The 16,685-nt window shown below is 39.6% G+C and overlaps 1 long non-coding RNA gene across 1 annotated transcript; it reads left to right on the top strand.

The window, feature by feature from the left end:
- The first annotated feature begins 1,420 nt into the window (after nt 1-1,420).
- On the top strand, nt 1,421-8,572 carry LOC309340571. The gene is made up of 3 exons (XR_014156060.1): nt 1,421-1,487; nt 1,982-2,146; nt 7,482-8,572. It is a non-coding gene; the product is annotated as an uncharacterized lncRNA (long non-coding RNA).
- The last annotated feature ends 8,113 nt before the right edge of the window (nt 8,573-16,685 follow it).

Below are 16,685 nucleotides of genomic sequence, written 5' to 3'. Positions count from 1 at the left end.
ATGAGTAAGTCTGTGGGAGTAAAACCCTGAGATAAAATTCATACCCTCTGTTTAGTGGGATATCTTTGGGAGAAGAAAAGGTTAAAGAGTAAACCCTACACAAATCTGGAGTGAAGTCCCCATGACTGTTAGCTGGCATCTTATATGCTCCTTCTGGCAAATCCTGCTGCCAAGCTGGTGCCAAATGAATTGCTCTGCTTTCCTTTGGACTACATCAGTGAGGCTGAGAGTGGGGTCTTGTCATCTGTAAAGCCCAGGACCTCCCTACACACTGCCCAAGCTTGTGCTCTGGAGAGTTCACTTTGGTGCGCCTAACGCAGCAAAAACAACACAGGAGGCAGCAGTTATGAGTCACCAATTTCTACATCCACAGCAGGCACTGTGATTCTCCAGTGGTTTGAATCCCCCCCCCCGAGGCACACTCTATTGTCTTTTGAGGCGGATGGATGCTAACAACAAGCATCTTCAATGAAATGAACAAATATAGAAATGCTTTATCCTTTGCTGAAGATGCACCTTTGAGCATTTGACTCCTGAGATCTGTGTTTTTGGGACCCACTTCTATTCCTGTGATTATAATTGTCTATTGATATTTGCTTACTTTTCAGGTAAGCAGGTCCAGATGGAAAAATGGGCAAGCAGAGGACTTTGCCCAGGAAATCCTTTATTTAAATACTTAAGCATTGGAGACATGGACACACATAAGATATGATTGATTGATTGATTGATTGATTGATTGATTGATTGTATATCCCGCCCCCCCCCCAAAGGAGACCAATCACCTAAAGCAAACAAATGCCATTGTTATTTGGAACTGTGCAATGATTTCATAAAAAGACTAAAATGTTTTTGAAAGATGGAAAGGACTGTGGGAGTTGGACTAGATGACTGTTGTGGTCCCTTCCAACTCTACAATATTAGATGATTTTATTATGCTTTTTCAGGCACCCAGTTTTATGCAAGTCATTTAGCCAAAGTAGGGGGGGGGGAAATGCATTTACTCATTGTACTTATGTTAAACCAACGCTTAGAAAAGGAAAGAAACATGTTGATGTCCAGCTTTCTGACTGATTCTAGATTTCTCCTGAATATTTTTCACCATGGCAATGTGTTGATATGGATTGCAGCCCAGGTCTTTTTCTTCTGGTAAATTTCCCTTTCTTGCCGTAAATAGTATAACTGATGAGATGCAGACATCAGTTTTGAAATTGTTCCACACCTCTCCATTCTCTGTGAGTCTTTTTGTGGTGCTTGCCAAGACTATATATTATGTAAGAGATCTCAGTCTTCAATTAACTGTGCCAGTACAGAATTGCCCCTGGCTCTCGTGGTTATAGATAATAATAATAATAATATAGCGTACCTGTAGTAGTTTAGAGCCACTTACTACCCTAAGTTGAGGCACAAGACCTAAAGTAAAGGCAGAGCAAATGACAGAATGGGAAAGAATTATCCGAAAGAGCCTTAAGTAACAATTGTGCTCCAAGGTTAGTTATGCAGATTTCTGTTCTCTGAGTAATAACATATATTTTAGCACAATATCTTAAAATGTTTCCAGACAGAGGGTGGAATTCAAAGTAGCATTAAGGAGATTGCTCCATCAGTGTTTGCCTGAGGTAACACCCTCCCCTCTCTTCCTCCTCCACACTGTTCCGGGGTTCTACTGACCCCCCAAGCCATTTGAGGGGGAACATGAAGGAAGGAGATGGGGGAAGTCCCATTGCAGTAGCCAGGCTCCTAGTGCTAGCTCCTGCTAGTGCAACTAATTCAGTAAATCTGGCTCAGAGGGCTTTTTGAATGCCAAATGTATTGACTTGAGTGAGCCTGCGGCTCCCTCCCCACACTTTACATTTTTTAGGTTACAGATATTGTTTTTGAAGTGTATACCCCAGCAGGGGGCCCACCAATATCAGTTTGTGGGGTAGCAAAGGTGGGTCAGCATAAAGGCGGATGGTGACTTTTTGCTTTCATCTTGTTTTAGCTTGATTCATAATTTGCTCCAGCTAACTGAGAGCCATTTTCCGAAATTCGGAAAATAGCTTGCCTGTTCTCAGGTGACATTAGGAGCCCTTTTGGGACCTCGTTATACTTCTGGTAACGTCTGGTAACATCATTGGGAAAGCAAAGGCATCAGGATTATCCACAGGTAGGCCCAGATTTAGATGAAGAGAGGCCCTAGGCTACTCCACTTGTGAGGCCCCTCCCCATCTCCCACCCTCACAACTAGAAGAAAATGGAAGAGTGTTATAAACAAAACTGAGTGACGCCAAGGAGGATGACGGGTATTCAAAATTCTGCAATTCACAATTTCTCTGTTTTGGTTTGTTTGTTTAAGAGAAAGATAATGCTTTGAATCTGAATCATCTTTCTTGGTTGTTTCTTGCAAATGTTTTATGTTTTTGTCCTTCATTCAGATCTAAAACCCTCTCTTGTTTCTGAGAGTGAGGAGGGGGAATTAAATTTCCAGATCTCTCTCTCTCTCTCTCTCTGCCATGACTATAGGGTGTGTGTAATCATAGCATGTGAAACAAATGTTCACAGTCTGCAATCATAGAATCATACAATCATAGAGTTGGAAGAGACCACAAGGGCCATCAAGTCCAACCCCCTGCCAAGCAGGAAACACCATCAGAGCACTCCTGACATATGGTTGTCAAGCCTCTGCTTAAAGACCTCCAAAGAAGGAGACTCCACCACACTCCTTGGCAGCAAATTCCACTGTCGAACAGCTCTTACTGTCAGGAAGTTCTTCCTAATGTTTAGGTGGAATCTTCTTTCTTGTAGTTTGGATCCATTGCTCCGTGTCCGCTTCTCTGGAGCAGCAGAAAACAATCTTTCTCCCTCCTCTATGTGACATCCTTTTATATATTTGAACATGGCTATCATATCACCCCTTAACCTCCTCTTCTCCAGGCTAAACATGCCCAGCTCCCTTAGCCGTTCCTCATAAGGCATCGTTTCCAGGCCTTTGAGCATTTTGGTTGCCCTCCTCTGGACACGTTCCAGTTTGTCAGTGTCCTTCTTGAACTGTGGTGCCCAGAACTGGACACAGTACTCCAGGTGAGGTCTGACCAGAGCAGAATACAGTGGCACTATTACTTCCCTTGATCTAGATGCTATACTCCTATTGATGCAGCGCAGAATTGCATTGGCTTTTTTAGCTGCCGCGTCACACTGTTGGCTCATGTCAAGTTTGTGGTCAACCAAGACTCCTAGATCCTTTTCACATGTACTGCTCTCAAGCCAGGTGTCACCCATCTTGTATTTGTGCCTCTCATTTTTTTTGCCCAAGTGCAATCATATGTATCATATGTATGTCCATAGCATCATCAGCACATACACCAACACTAAAGCTAGGAGTAAATTCTCAAACAAACAAACAAACAAACAAACATTTTCCCCAACATTCACTGAGAAAGTTCTTAAAACTACACTGATTCTCAGTCAAGAGAGCGGTGTCCCTGTCTATATACCTATTCTATGTCAAACCTATGTTTGCTGCCATGAATGTATGGAATGGCCCTGGGATCTGCAAGTCCCATGTAAATTTGCTAATCCAGATGACATACCAGGTCCTAGTAGGTCAGCGGAGAGAGAATGAATGCAAGAAATCCTTCTGCCTTGAAGGATTTCCCCCTCTTACTTAAGTGCAACAGTGCTAAATCATGCATTAAGAAAGCTGCCATCTGGGTACCGCCTTAAACTAACAAACCCCGTGGATATAAAGAAAAGAGGGAATATTGTATGTCAAACATGCAGACACATAATATCAATGAAAACATGCTTTTGGAATGTGGCATTTATGTAACTTGCTCCCGGTGAGTTAGATCCTGAGTTCCTATTAAACTGAGCTTTCTGGGTAGAAGAAGAAGAAGAGTTTGGATTTGATATCCTGCCTTTCACTCCCTTTAAGGAGTCTCAAAGCGGCTAACATTCTCCTTTCCCTTCCTCCCCCACAACAAACACTCTGTGAGGTGAGTGGGGCTGAGAGACTTCAAAGAAGTGTGACTGGCCCAAGGTCACCCAGCAGCTGCATGTGGAGGAGCGGGGAATCGAACCCGGTTCCCCAGATTGCAAGACTACCCCTCTTAACCACTACACCACACTGGCTCTCTGAACCATATGGCACATGTTAGTGATGGCCAGAAGACCTCACCATTGCTGCTAGAACATCATGCTAGAAACAATGTTTCTTATTTATTAGTGGCACTTGCCTTCTAGAATACACAATATTCTGGGACTGAGGTATGTACAGAAAGGGTAAGAGTAGGAAATGAGAAATGGGGAAGTTGGCTTCTACGTGCACCCTATCAAGAATTTGTAACTACATAGGCTCTGTTTCGGAAGGAGACTTCTACAACAATGAACTATGAAAACATCACATACTTTAGGACTCTCTATTTTGGTGGAAATGCATGCATGCTTCCATAATGGATTTCCTGCCTAACAAAACTCACCAAAACTCTTCTGAATTTGTGTGTGTTTGTTAAAAGAATAGATTCAGTTTTAAGTGCAAATGGAAATTCCTTCTGTTCTAAGTATATTTGGATAGCTGTGTTGTAATGGGCTGTTGCCTGTAAACCTGATTTAAATAACAAAGAAAAATAATTTGATTTGCTTATTCGCTATTCTGTGATAATTTGTTTTGGCTCATCCTTGCCTTTTTAGCAGCGAAGTTAAATTAAAGGAATGTAACTGCAGAAAGTATGAATTGATATCTTTTGTTGTACAAGTCAGATGAAGCTGAATAAAAAGCTTTAAACAATAGGTATCAGGTTGACTTGAAGACTGCAATGTTGTTACTTATTTTTCAAACTGTTATTTCTTAAAAATCGATTTTTTACATAACTTTGCAAGTACAATTAGAAAAAGAGACTCCCTCTCCCCCCCCTGTAATGTAGCAGAGAAAATACACTATGCCACAGATGAACATGTGTATTTGGTGGGTGCCAGATATCTTCGTTGCCATTAGAAAAGGTGCACTGTCCTTACTGAGTTTTGGTATCAAATGTTCATGATAGTGAGAAGTGTGAGACATCTTTTGAGTTTGCTGCACCAAGTACTTGGAATCAATTACTAGTGGTCTGGCTTCATCCCATCTGGATTTTTGACTTCGTTCCAAATCCATTGCTCAGTCTAGCAGCCTTTGAACTATTCCAGGCTTTAGGTAGTGTTAAATCTTAGATCTGAAGTCAGCAAAACCAAATTTTTACAAAAACCACATTTGAATCTACACATAAGCCACTAACGTTAAATTACCCTTCTAACGGTCTATTTCATTTATGGAGTTTCAGCAAATGGTGGCAAAAGTATCTCAAAGAGCTTTAGGAGAGCAGAAACCATCAATATAGCTTCCCATTACAGTGGCAAAATCTTCAATTTTAACAGAGTGCTATTTTAAATTCAAATCGGTTTTGATAAACCTGACGTAATATAACCAGTGTGATCAAAGACATATTAAACATGTTATGTTATGGACAGAATGATCTATTGGCAACATTTAGTCTTATGAAAGCTGTTGATCTGATTTACATAATTATATGGCTTGTGCTTTTTCAAGCTGTTACTAGTGAACTCACATCATGTGATGATAGAAAGAAGCCACTTGAGGTCATTGCCATACCATGCATGTGTCTTTACATGCAATACTTGAGGGTAAGAGATGTCCCTTTTTGTGATGACTCATTTCTTTTCTCATGAGGACTGTGCAAAAAAGAAAGAAAGAAAGAAAGAAAGAAAGAGGGGTAGAGTGGGGGAAGCAAGTTCAAAAAGAGAAAAGTACAAATGAGTCTTGTGTCCTAACCAATTCCAAGAAGTTTCTAGGGAGCTGAATGTTTTCTGAAAATGCGATGACGTCTGAAAACTAGGGACACAATTCTCTGGGAAGCTGCCCTTGTGTTATTCTCAGAGAATTGTACTTGTACTGCAACGACATATCTACATAGCAGCTTCAACCAGTTTATTTATTTTAGTCAAGATATTTACAACTTGCCCTGTGATCTCAGGACAAGGCACACAAACAATTAAAATGACAATGACAGTTTTTTAAAATAAAATAAAATAAAATTCAGAGCAGAGAAAACCATGAACTAATCTTGAAATGCAATCAGCAATCAATAAAGTTGTAAGATCAACAATTTCTGAACACTTGAGCAAATAACCAGGACTTAACCTGGTGTCAAAATGAAAACAAAGTTGATGCCAGACAGATCTCAGAGGGGAGGGCATTCCACACAATGAATGTTCACATGGTTTGAGGGAGATGTCCTTAACTATAAATGGAGTAATCATCTTGAAAAATCAGATTTGCAGCTGTATGTGTATAGCTACATGTCTGAGAGAAAGTGAATGCTCTTGTACCCAGCATTACTCCTGGATGAACAGATTGTTGCTGCGACAAAGAGTGCCCTTTACCAGATAAAACTGCTGCATCCATTCTTTGCGGACAGATCTAGCCTCTTGTCTTTCATTCCCATATTAACCTTGTGGGTTAATTATTGGAATGGGTCGTCCTTGAAAATAGTTGGAAAATCTCAACTAGTGCAGAATTTGCTGCTTACCTCAACATGGATTGTTCATGGAGAGAACCTATTAAACCAGGGGGTCAGCAAACCTTTTCAGCAGGGGGCTGGTCCACTGTCCCTCATACATTGTGGGGGGGCGGTGGACTTTATTTTGAACAAAGAAGAAGAAGAAGAAGAAGAAGAAAAGAATGAATTCCTATGCCCCACAAATAACCCAGAGATGCATTTTAAATAAAAACACACTTTCTACTCATGTAAAAACATGCTGATTCCCAGAATTTGTTCATTCCCCCCCCAAAAAAATATATTCCAGCCCCCACAAGGTCTGAGGGACAGTGGACCAGCCCCCTGCTGAAAAAGTTTGCTGACCCCTACACTAGTCCATAGACCACACACCAACCTTCCCATTGCTCAGATTTATATGGACTGATAAGACCTTTTTATGCACAGTACTTGAGTGTGTGTGTGTGTGTGTATTGCAACACAAACACAACAATAAAAAAAGAAAACTTAAAAAGAAAATCCAAAAACAAGTACGAAACAAATAATGAACATATAACCATATTTTCTTCTTTTCTTCTAGTTGACTTCCTTCGTCCACAATGTGGGTCTGCTTTCATATTTAGTAAACTATTTCCTTCTCACTTCATTTCTCCCCCTTTTCTTTTTATTTTAAACCTTTACAGCATAATTTGTTTTGCAAAAGTTAATCAAAACAAGTCCAGGTATTAATCTGAGAACAGTGCTTTTTAAGATAATCTCTACATTCTCCCCATTCTTTTTGATTTTTTTTTGTTTATTCAGTACTTGAATGTTTCTTTACTGGGAGCTTATTTTTAGTTGGTTCAGACATTTCCCTTTACACTGTTGGGCTGAATTTTGTTTTGTTTATTGTTTGACTACTGTTTTAATACTGCCATGTTTTATTGTACATTGCCATCTTATCCTTTTTGACAGAAAGGTAGTGAATACATTTTATAAAGCCAAAAAGGAAAAAAGAAAAAAAGAATGAAAGAAAGAAGTCATGCCAAACTACATGTTCGGGAGGAATGCGACTGAAAGAGAAGAAACCTGCAGACTGAATGGCATTGCTTCCTTGGCTTGTGTAGCCTCCCCAGTTTCTACTAGTTCCTGTTGTGGTCTCCATCTGCTATGCTTAGTGGGTCTGAAGTTTTAGCATACATTTCATTTAATCCAATATTTATTTTGGATCATTTATTTATACAGCCATCCATCTTGAAACCTAGATCTGGGGTATGAATTAATACAAAAATTAATACAAAATAACTGAAATGGAAAGCTCCCTGCTACACTAAATATGGAATATTTGTAAGACTTTCATGGATCTTACTTAAATGTGTAGCCTGTAAAAAGAAGATGGAAATTACTCAAAACATTTCAAACTGACTGACAATCTATGTTTCCCTTGGCTGTTCATGGCATCTTGGGATATGGTGGAAACCGTTCTTTCCTTCTCTCCTCCTCTCTTCCTCCTCCTCCTTCCTGTCAAATTGTAAATAATATGTGAAACAATTTAGTGTTGACTCAGTGCTTCTAATTACTTCGCCACATTCCCTATGAACAAGAGAGATCTCATACAGCTTACACACCTACCTGAGAGTAAGTCTTATTGTACTCAAAGGGACTTATTTCTGAGTAGGCAGGTTAAGGATTATGTTGTTGAAGTTCCACTACTTACTTAAGCACTTGAAGAGCATTTACTTAAACCTGTCCCACTGAAGTTGATAGGATGTACTTAACTTTGCCTGGATCCTGATTGTGGCTTGGTGTGGCGATCACACAGGGTCCCCGGACGTTTGACGGTCTATTGATCCCTGTGCTACCACTGTGATCGCTTCCCCACTGCCACCAAGCCATTTCTCTTGGGTACACACTGAGTCCAGACGGTTGTTAACATTAAACCAAATAAACAAGGTGATTTTATAAGCATTAACAAGTTTATGGCTTCAGATCATTTTTCTTGTCAGTTTCTTAATCTTAGTTTCTTTACCGGCCTATACCTTCCTAATATCTTCTAACTGATTATCCCAACTTTAACTGACTCCTCTTAACAGATTCAGTCACTCTCTCACATCAAACTAGCCCAGCCCACAGATTTATCCTCCCTCTCCCTTCTCTAACTCCAGACTGACTTCTTAATAACTCTAACTCTAACTCTAACTCCTCCCCTTGGGTTCCTATTGGTTAATCATTTTACACTTAGTTAACTCTTTCCTTCTGTAACCCAGTATGATGTCACACACCTAGGAGGGCAAACGCCACACTTGGAAACAAGCTTCACTGATTTCAATGTAACATTTTCCTCCATTAGGAGACTGGGGTTTAATATGATTGTAAGGTTCAGTTTCATTCAATTAAAATTATTACAATTATAACAAAAAGTACATTTTATATCTATAATATTCATCAAAGCAGATTATTTTGTATAATGTTGATTCCAATGAAGAATAAAGCTCAATGGAAGAATTACTTCAATAGTTTCCCAAACCTTTGCAGTGAATATAAGATGCTTCTGTAAGCAGATGAATGGACAAAATTTGTATCTTACTCTGAACCTGATGTTTTACATATCCCAGAACCATTGTCATTGGGGTCAGTTACAGCTGGCAACTAGCTATTCCTTTAATAATTACTTGAATTTCTCTCTGGAATTCTGGAATTAAACAACAGTCTCAGTTTAACCCTCTTACGCCTCCAACACATATCTGGTGCTGTGATAGGAAGGTAATATAGGCTGTGCTACCCTGGAAGGACATGGGTGGCACTGTGGTCTAAACCACAGAACCTAGGGCTTGCTGATCAGAAGGTCGGCGGTTCGAATCCCTGCGAAGGGGTGAGCTCCCGCTGCTCAGTCCCTGCTCCTGCCAACCTAGCAGTTTGAAAGCACATCAAAGTGCAAGTAGATAAATAGGTGCCGCTGTGGCAGGAAGGTAAATGGCATTTCCATGCGCTGCTCTGGTTCCCCGGAAGCGGCTTAGTCATGCTGGCCACATGACCTGGAAAAACTGTCTGAAGACAAATGCCGGCTCCCTCAGCCAGTAAAGTGAGATGAGCTCCGCAACACCAGAGTTGTGAACGACTGGACCTAATGGTTAGGGGTCCTTTTACCTCTTACCCTGGAAGACAGTTTTTTATGCTGCCTATACATTTTCAAATTTAATAAATAATAATAAAATAATTTTCATTTAAAACATTGGACTTATTTTTATGTAAAAATGAGTATGGATGGGCATAGCAGCATTAACAATTGAATTTTGCTCTATCCTGTCCTAGTCTCCAAGACTTGCTTGTTTTATGTAAAGTTGAGTAACTACCTCTACTCTTTTGTTGCCTGTTTTATATTAAGAATAAAGCATTTAATATTTTTCCTTGTCATTGGGGATGGATGGATCTGTCCATTTTGGTACTCTCAAAATATTCAGTCTTCAGTTTGGTTTTGCAGCAAGCTGTTTTGTTACCAGAGCAACTGAAGTTTCTAATCCATCATACCAGCTCAGGCAATCAGTGTCAGAGACTTCGAGTATAATGGGACATAAATTATAATTGTTAGGGTTACTATTATCATTGTCCCATTCCTGCATAGGGCACTACACACATATATATTAGATATGTCCTATTTTTCTAAGCTTAAACATTTCCCCATGGATTATAGGTTTCACTGTGAATGGGTCATGAACTGTAAACAAAAAAAGAGAGAAGTCATAACTCAGGTTAATACTAAACCATGTCAAATGAGAGTTATTGTATAAATTTGGTACAATTTGTCTGTTTACTTGGGGGATTACTTCCTTTCATTATGTGGACATTAAAATGCTGAGGGGCTGAGTCATCAGGGAGTTGAAACAGGTTTTGAAAAGTGATCTCCTGCCATTGACGTACATGCAAGGTAAGAAAAGTTTTATTTCATTGTAACAGCAGACTTTAATGTGATGGATAGAAAGGAAATCCAGTAAGTCAGCAGAGTGCATTAAATGTAAGATTTGGCCTTATAATCACCATCGTATCCTAAGCTGAATATCTCCTACTTCTGGGAAGCCAGTTATTTCAATTACGACCTGAATGCTATAATTCTGATAAATATTTTTAAATAGTTCCTTTTTTTCCTCCCCTCCTACTCAGGTTAGAAACAATGGTATTATGGGGAAGCTATGACCAAGCCAAAAAGCAGGTGTTTCTAAATAAGAATTACATGTGGCATTAGATTGTGCCATGGAACAGACATTGCAACTCATGAACCATTTCCTCTGAGCGAAGTTCCATGGGCTCATTATCTCCAAGTAAGTGATTCACATGATTGCAGCCATTCATTGCTCTAGGAGAAGCAGCACTTTGTGACCCACCTAGAGATCTTAAAATATAATATGCAAGAGAAAGAGAGAAGAGTACCATTATAAACATTCTATACTATGTTTTTTAACTATGCTTTTTAAAATCTACCATGAATTTCTTGCTAGCTTTGCAGAAATTGATAGGAGAACAAGTATTTTCAAATACAGATAGGTAGCCGTGTTGGTCTGCCATAGTCAAAACAAAAAAAATTCCTTCCAGTAGCACCTTAAAGACCAACTAAGTCAGTTCTTGGTATGAGCTTTCGTGTGCATGCACACTTCTTCAGATACACTGAAACAGAAGTTTCCAGACCCTTCTATATAGTGAGAAGGTGGGGAGGGGTATTACTCAGAAGGGTGGTAGGAATGGGTGATTGGCAGATAGCTGTGATGAGCCTGTTGACGACTCTTAACGACTGCAATAGGTCTTACAGGAGGAAGCAAGGGGTGAAAAGGTGAAAAATGGCTTTGTCATGTCTTGCAGCAAGTTCTCTCTGGGTATCAGTCTGGCTCTGTTGATCTGACCGACAAACATATCTACATGCCTCTAGCTACCATCCCAAACATACCAAACAGTCCATTGTATATAGCCAGGCACTACGTTGCAGCCGCATCTGTTCCAATTCTACAGACAGAGACTCTCACCTAAGAGATCTACAGCAAACCTTTTTAGAACTAAAATACCCAACAGATGAAGTTAGACAACAGATCAACAGAGCCAGACTGATACCCAGAGAGAACTTGCTGCAAGACAGACCCAAAAAAGAAAATAACAGAACACCTCTAGTCATCACATACAGCTCCCAAGTTAAAACAGTACAACGCATCATCAGAGATCTACAACCTCTCCTGGACAATGACAGTTCTCTTTCTCAAGCTCTGGGAGGAAGACCTTTCATTGCCTACAGACAGCCACCCAGTCTTAAACAACTCCTAACCCACAATAATACTACAACCAGACCTAACACGGACACTGGCACCAGAGCCTGCAATAAACCCAGATGCCAACTTTGCTGCCACATACACCCGGACAACACCATTACTGGCCCCAACAACATCACACATACCATTTCGGGACTATTTAATTGCTCATCGTCTAACATTGTGTATGCCATAAAATGCCAACAGTGTCCTTCAGCTCTCTATATTGGACAAACAGGCCAGACCTTACGCCAAAGAATAAACGGACATAAATCGGACATCAGGAATCACAAGACAGAGAAACCAGTAGGAGAACACTTCAGTCTCCCAGGACATTCTATACAAGATCTCAAAGTAGCTGTTTTACTACAAAGGAATTTCAGAAATAGACTGGAAAGAGAAGCTGCTGAATTACAACTTATCACCAAACTTAAAACCATGGAGAAACCTGGCCTGAACAAAGACCTTGGATTCTTATCTCATTATACATGACAAAGCCATTTTTCACCTTTTCACCCCTTGCTTCCTCCTGTAAGACCTATTGCAGTCGTTAAGAGTCGTCAACAGGCTCATCACAGCTATCTGCCAATCACCCATTCCTACCACCCTTCTGAGTAATACCCCTCCCCACCTTCTCACTATATAGAAGGGTCTGGAAACTTCTGTTTCAGTGTATCTGAAGAAGTGTGCATGCACACGAAAGCTCATACCAAGAACTGACTTAGTTGGTCTTTAAGGTGCTACTGGAAGGAATTTTTTTTGTTTTAAGTATTTTCAACTTAGTCCCCCCCCCCCCCCCGTTTCATGTTATGTGTTATATATATATATATATATATATATATGCTTTCGTAGATTTTCACGGGTACAGGAATGCAGGTTTTGGTGTCCTCGGGTGTCTTCCCGTGTAAAAGTTGGGGTGTCTAGGCGACGTTTCGACGAGGTCTCACTCGTCATCTTCAGGCTGGTGCTTTGACAAAGACCACTTGACAACTGAGTTACAGAATCTCTCAAACGTGTTAATTGCCAATGGATACCAGCAAAACAGGATTACGAAGCTAATCCAAAAGGAAACACCCCCCAAAAACCAAGACACAGAAGAAAACAATGGCATGGCCCTCCTCCCTTATATCAAGGGCACTACAGATAAAATTAGCAAAATCCTCCATAAACACAATATCAAAACAGCCTTTTGCACCAACCAAAAAATAGCCAATATCCTCAGAAACCCCAAGGATAAAATCCAGTTGGAAAACCAAGGGATCTATGAAATACCCTGCAAAGTCTGCCCAGCCACGTACATTGGACAAACAAACAGACGAATAAATGCACGTATCGCAGAACACAAGAATGCCGTCAAAAAAGAAGAAAAAACTTCCTCTCTTTTCCAACACATGAAAGAAACAGGACACGAAATTAATTTTGCAGATTCCAAATTGCTCTTTAACACGGAACATCACCACAAGAGAATAATCATGGAAGCCATCGAGATAGAGAAACACCCTCACAACATGAACAAGCGTGACGACACATCCCGCTTGCCAGACATCTGGAAATTAGCCCTCCCCACAAAAACTGACACCAGATCCAGAGGCACACAGAACGCCAACACCAATCAACCACACCAGACCCAAACCCAGACCCTCTCCACAGATGAATTACAGACACCATCCAGTAGCCAATCCATGGTGGCACCTCCGGATGCTGCACCCCCCTGCAATCCCTACACAGATCTGGCTGACACAAGCCACAAAACCACAGCTCGCCCCTATACACGAAGCCAAGCCAGAGCACAACTAAGTACAGTACAGCCATCTTCTCAGGAAAACTCTTCACAAAGTTCAAGAGGTCAAGACACAAAGACTTTAACAACTAATCCACACCTAATGACCCACCTAAGTGGTACTCAGGATATCACTCAAGAAATCACTCAAGATATCTCTCAAGTAATTAAGGAACAAAAGAAGAAAAGGCACACTAGCCTGGGAACTTCCTCTCTGCCCAGAACATTGGAGGCTATACACCACACCCCCTCTACAGTATTTATAGGAACTCAAACACTGAGATCCTGCTCTGTTCCAGTAACAAGAAGCCGAAAGCACCAGCCTGAAGATGACGAGTGAGACCTCGTCGAAACGTCGCCTAGACACCCCAACTTTTACACGGGAAGACACCCGAGGACACCAAAACCTGCATATATATATATATATATATATAGTATTCATTTTTATATTTTTAGTTTATTTATTAAAATATTTATATATCACTGTTTATAAGAATTGGAGTTTACAACAATTATACATAAAACCATACAATAAAAACCATGTCAAAAGTTCAAATTAGAAATCAGCTATTATCCAAAGATAATTTTAGTATATAAACATTTATGCAGGCACGATGCTTTTCTTGTTATCAACAAATCACAATATATATTTACGACCAGTGGAAGGGGGAAATGGTTTAAACTTTCTGCTGTGACCTGTGATGCACCATGGCACATCAGCACAATTTACCTTGAGGAGTGCCATTATAGTTTTGTATGCATTGAGATTATTTGGTAAAACTGCTGGTTTCTAATTTAAGCAAAGTTGAAAACCCCTCAGCATTATGTAAAATAAAATCCAAAGACAAATGAAGCAATATTTATTTATTCATTATATTTATGAAGCCACCCTTAGGGAACCCAGGGTGATATACAATTTATACATGAACAAAACAACAAATAAACCATTACCACAATAATTTAAAAGCACAATACCATAGATTAAATAAAATCTGATCAGTAGCAGTCCTAAAAATCTTCACTTTACACTCAGACACCTTCTCTAAATGTCAGTGTAAATATTTGTTTCCTTAAGCATAAACGGTCCCTCAAAATCAGTTGACTTTTCATTCTCTCAAAAGTTATTGAGGGTCAGATATGGAATTTTTTTGACATTTCTTAGTAGTAGTATCACATTATTATTATTTTTTGCACCAGCCTAATATATATTGAGAAATTATTTTAAATAGTCATTGGACCATTGAGTCATGTGAATATAGCATTAATCCTTCCTGGAAAACCTAGGCAGAGCTGGCACTTCCTAGAGATGCCCAGACCCTGGAAGAAGGTGACAACATCATGGCCAACCATTAAGTCTTGGATAGCCTCATATTCTGCTGTGAGCTTCATGATACAAATTATATTAAAAATACTCCTAAGAAGGGGTGGCATGGTCTGAAACATGTGTTGGAAATATACTTTTAAAAGATAGCAAACAGTCTTGAATTAGAATGAAGTTATATTATGGATTTGCAGTGGTAACAGCTGTTTTCAGTGTCAATTGCCACAGTAGCGTCGACTCTTTGTGTTGTCAACTAAGATAATTTTCTTTCGTCCTAAGTGGAGTTTGTTGTAAATGATCAAAGGCCACATGGAATCAAATATGGGAAACAAACCCACTCGGTTCTTTGATCACATAAATGCATCGTGAAGACCAGGATTTGCTGGCGGAAAAGGCTGACTGGGGAACTAGGGATGAGACCCTTGCAACAAATGAAGTGCTAGAAGGGCATAAAACTTGAATCATGGCATAACCTGTTTTCTCATCCTTTGAACCAGTGAAAATAGCAAAGTACAGTTAATGCTATGATTTACAGAGCATCTCACCCATTGAGAAACCATGTGCTGAAATATAACAGGAACAGAGGGGGAAAAGGAATTGCATGTCATTCCTTTTTAGAATGATTTTTAATGAGAATGGAAAACTGAATGCTTTAATTTGCTCGTTGCTTGTTACACTCTTTAAACTGCAACTCATGCTGTATTTTTAGCCAGGGCACTAGCTAAAGGCAAGTAAGGAGAACACAAATATGATTAGTAGGAAAGAATACACAATGTTCCCCGCAATTAAGGATAACGTCTAATTCTGAGTGTTTTGAAATCAGATTGGGACTGGGGAAGAGATGATTGCTGACTCAGACAACATGTTCCATTTGCATGAGTACTGGATGGATCTGGATTTACAATATTACCTACATTTACTTAGGACTTACTTAAACTTATTTCCTGTTACCTATGATGATGATGCTTTTAAGTGGGTTTTAACACTGTGTATTTTATTTCTTGTTTAATTTATGTATTTTTATTGTTTTGTTCTTTGCATTTTAATATATTTTCATTGGATTGTGATTTTAAATTGTTACAAGCTACCTTGAGTGGTGTATGGGAAAGGTAGTATAGAAACATTTTGCAATTGTTGATGAGTTATCTTGAAATATTTCCTATATTTCATTAGGTAAACTTTTCTGATGTTGTGAATCACCAGGGCAAAGCAACAGCCAAATAAACTGGTGTTGCAGCCCTAGAAAGTGTGCCTGTAAATCTGTGGCTGGAAAGTGTAAAGCAAGACTGTTCTCTGCATTGTGCCAAAATGGGGAGTTACTATTCATCACAATTGCCTTCTGATTTTTAAAAAGATAGAAACATGCTGTTGCTTCTCTTAAATACTTTAATAATAACAACAATTCTTGTATAACGACTACCTCTTGAAAGAAGAATGATAACTGCCTGTCCCTTAATACAAATGATACCTGTCAATTCTAGCCAGAATGTCTCTGTCTACAGAGAATTGCAGGATGTTAAAATAATCTGTCTTCCTAATGTATATAAGCATGGGATGAATGCTTTGGTTTACGTCTACATTTGCTGAATAGAGGGAAAGGTGACAACCTGAGCCATCTTCATTACATGGAAAGTGCTTTTAGCACATTGTTTTCATACCTGTCCCATCATTGTTCTTAAGAACCATTCCATTCTCTCTGTCTCTTCCGTTCTGTGAATATCATTGTGTTCTCTATACTTTTATCCTACCATGAAAGTTTCATTACTGCACAAAAACCACCCTGTTTTGAA

This window comes from Podarcis erhardii (assembly GCF_964252035.2).
Source record: "Podarcis erhardii genome assembly, chromosome: 4".
NCBI classification, from domain to species: domain Eukaryota; kingdom Metazoa; phylum Chordata; class Lepidosauria; order Squamata; family Lacertidae; genus Podarcis; species Podarcis erhardii.
The sequence above is the reverse complement of the archived record's forward strand: the minus strand, read 5'-3'. Positions and strand labels throughout refer to the sequence as shown.